This window comes from Sesamum indicum, linkage group LG1, assembly GCF_026168435.1.
Source record: "Sesamum indicum cultivar Baizhima isolate 11 linkage group LG1, ASM2616843v1, whole genome shotgun sequence".
Taxonomy (NCBI): Eukaryota; Viridiplantae; Streptophyta; class Magnoliopsida; order Lamiales; family Pedaliaceae; genus Sesamum; species Sesamum indicum.
The window spans coordinates 4556519-4560342 of NC_142657.1; the positions used below are offsets into that span (position 1 = coordinate 4556519).

The 3824-nt window shown below is 39.4% G+C and overlaps 1 long non-coding RNA gene across 1 annotated transcript; it reads right to left on the bottom strand.

The window, feature by feature from the left end:
- Window positions 1–459: 459 nt before the first annotated feature.
- LOC148789352 (uncharacterized) lies at window positions 460–2111 on the bottom strand. Its single transcript, XR_016067239.1, has 3 exons — window positions 2056–2111; window positions 1477–1544; window positions 460–709 (listed from the first exon to the last, which is right to left on the bottom strand). It is a non-coding gene; the product is annotated as an uncharacterized LOC148789352 (long non-coding RNA).
- Window positions 2112–3824: the final 1713 nt, after the last annotated feature.

The following is a 3824-nucleotide window of genomic DNA, read 5'->3' on the forward strand; positions in this document are numbered from 1 at the left end:
ATGATCTCGCCCCGCCCGACTTATTCTGTACGGGACCAGGCGTCGTCTGCCTGTCCCTCCGGCCCTCTTGGTTGAAATCTGTCAAGCGTTCGGCCGCTGCCATAGCTGACCCCAAATCAGTCACTCATTGGCGCTGCAGCTCGAGACGCGCCCACTGTTTCAGGCCCTCCATGAATGTGAAGAGCTTGTCCATCTCCAACATATCCCGGATATCCAGCATCAGCGCCGAGAAAGATTTCACATAATCTCGCACGGAGCCTGTGTGCTCCAACTTCCGCAATGCCCGCCTGGCATTGTACTCGACATTCTTCTGGAAGAACTGCTCTCGAATCGCTTCCCGAAGAAGAGCCCAGGTATCAAGCCGCACCTGATTTGTAGCACTCCCTTCGCTACAAGGCTATATCTACTCTAAACGTCATACTTATAGTAATTCCTGTGTTTACAAATATAAATGCACAATTTAATTTAATCCGTATATATACGTAACCCCAACATCATAACAATCGTAATCAACCTAAAATATCATATGTGCGCATCAAACACCACAAGTAGTCCATCATAAGTAATCTCCACGCTTACGTTCTCTCTATACAACAAAATATGATTTGTACTCTAACTGACAAGAGGAGAAAACAGCATACTGGCCCGACCTGTCTGAGTATAGCACGTGGACCTATTCTTCAACAGTCAAACACCTCAAAGTCTATTCCTGAAAGAAAATGTCAGCAGGGGAATGAGCCTGCCACTCAGTAAGTAAATAACCAGCCCTATCTATATATGTATATCAAACACAGCCCAAATAGGATAAGTAGATCACATGCATGGAATATATAGTCAATTTGCTTCCACATAATCCTCTTTATTACACCACATAGATATCTCGCAACAAGACAATCAATTAATCTTCCTTTTTCCTAGTTTGCTTACCAAAAGGTGATATCGTGTTTTTCCCGTCAACTCAATCTCACTGTTATATAAGTTTAAGTGAATCCCCTTGACAGCCGGCTCATCAATCTCACTTCGCATCATAGCTCTTTCAATTCGCATCATAGCTCTTTTATTTCGCATTGTAGCTCTTTTCACATCTCATCTTTTTCATATCGCATCAAAGCTCTTTTCATTTCATTTCGCCTTATAGGCTTTGCAACACATCAAGGAGGGTATTCAGGCCACAATTATATTCAATTTCCACCACTCCCTCATTTTCACATATCACCATTCTTGTAAGTAACTAGTAACGTAAAATCATATATCATTACATTTTCTCATTTTCAGACACCCACAATACAACATACAACAAACATGATATTTCAACGTGTCTTCGCATTCCACGTACACAGTATCGTTAATCAAATTAAAAAATTCAACACTCATATATTTTCAGATAAACCAACGTCAGCATGAACCACAAATTTATATAGCAGTAATATCACAAATAAATGGAACATATATAGATAATACTAATTATTTACTTACCTCGACCTTACAACGCTTTTAACTATCCAATAGGTAGTGGTTTGGTCTTTTCGCTTTAGCCCCGTATCCTATAATGAGTTATACCGCACACAATTAATATATCGAGAATACCGTAATTTCTTTTAAATATAATATTGAATATCATTTGTACAATTTCTAATAATTCTTTAATATTTTATTTCTATCGAAATACAAATCTTCGTTTTTCCTCTTTATTAACATACCATTTATTAAATATAATTTTCGGAATATTTCTATGAATTTTCTATCAATTTCTTTCTATTATACTCTTTAATTGAACAATAATACATATAATTGCGTATTTTGTTAACAATTCTGATGGAATTATATAAATTGGCTATAGCAACATTTAAATCTAATAAATTTAATAATCTAATTAACCAATGATATCATTTTTATATCCAATTTAATATTTAATTTGACACTATTTTAAATAGCCAAACTCATAAAATATTCCGGTTAAATGGTACATCGCTCAATATAAATAATATTTAATAAATGAACTAATTAAATAATTTAATTATATAATTAAATAAAATTTAAAATGAATTTTCGTACCTCGGTTTTCTTCTTTTTTCTTCGGCTGAGAGGAAATTGCAATTTCTCAATTGTGTGTGTTGCGTTGTGTGTGTATGTTTTTAAAGAAAAAAAAAGAAAGAAAAATGAAGAGGTGAGGCGGTGGGGGGTTGGTGGCCCCACCTCCCACTCTCAAGTCTCTCTCTCTCTATTTATATATATATATATATATATATATTATTCACTAACACACACATATATATGTAATATAATTATTTTATTAATTTATTTACTTAATTTAATTTTTCTCAAAATACCCATTACGTCCTTCCTAATTTCTTAATTAATATAATTTTTCCCAAAATATTATAACGAATTTCAATTTAATTCGTTCAAATGTTATTACATTCCAATTATGACCTATAACTTATTTATCAATTAACTAAATTTCATAAAAATTTATCAATTAATCCCCAGTTATATATTATAATTTTTGGGGCGTCACATGATTGGCCTGGATCTCCGTATATATGGTGCGCCACCACAGCTTGGCATCACCCGTCAGATACATGGTCGCCGTTGACACCTTCCTTACCTCATCTTCCACATTTGCCGCAAGAAAGTATTGTTCCATGTCAAAAAGGAAGTTCTCGACCTCCTTCGCATCCTGAGCGCCACCATAGGCCTTCGGTTCAGGAATCCGAAGCCTAGCACCATGATCATGAGCAACAACAGGGGCGTTACTCACTACACGCTGAAGCAGACCAATTTGAATCGACATCTGCTCCATGTCACGCCGCATATCGACGATACCACCACCTCCAAGAGCACTGCCCATCTCTTGGACCACCTGCCGACACTCGTCATGTTCGGCACTCAGCACCGAGATCTCAATTTCGAGGGAAGAGACCTTCTCTTCCAAGTTCATCACTATTTCAGTCAATCGGGAGTTTTCATCCTCCATGTTCGCAGCTCGCTCTCTAGGCGACGCTGCTCGTCGCGGGCTCTCAGCATCTTGCCCAGACATAATCGCAGCAGAATTACTTCAGTCACAGCAACCCGCCTCGGCCCCATGAAGGCACCGAGACTCTGATACCACTTCTCACGAGGCCCCTTCCGTAATGCGGGGAAAGGGGCATTGTGTGGCTAGTAGTCCGCCGACTACTTCCGCCAATAGCAACACACCACTGAAAACCCAACGGGCACTAGCACAGCACACCGATAGGAATAGCAACAGCAGCAACAATAGTAAGCAAGGTGCAGTACGAAAGTAGTAAATTGGGCACGCAATTTAGAAAGTAGATTTCATTGCATTGAAGATTGCATATACATTGTACCACGATGCTAGCGTAAGGGGATCGCCTTGAGGGGCACACTAGCACGCACACCATACCAAGCTTCGAGAACTCATTTTCCCTTATAATAGGCTTAAAAAAGTTTTTTCTATTTACAGCAGTAGACACTGAAAAGGTTGAACAACGCACCTTAGGAGGCCTAACGTCCCCCTGAGCAAACAAAAGTATTTACAACAGTACATCAAGTACAAGACAAAAGACCAACGCCTAAAAACTCTAAGACTGCGGAAGCCTAGTGTCTGTCGGCGAAGGTTGATGGTCGGCTGAGTAGAGCGGTTGAGTGGCCGAATGTGCGTCAAGGGTGCCGAGTGCGTGGGCGGCCCTTGACACCGTGTGACTTCATCAAAATGCGTGTTCAAGCTTTGGGAAGCCTTTTTTAGGCCATCGATGGACCTTTGGAGACGACAGACCTTCTGTTCTTCTTCAGCAGCGATGAAACCCTCCAACTGATCCATG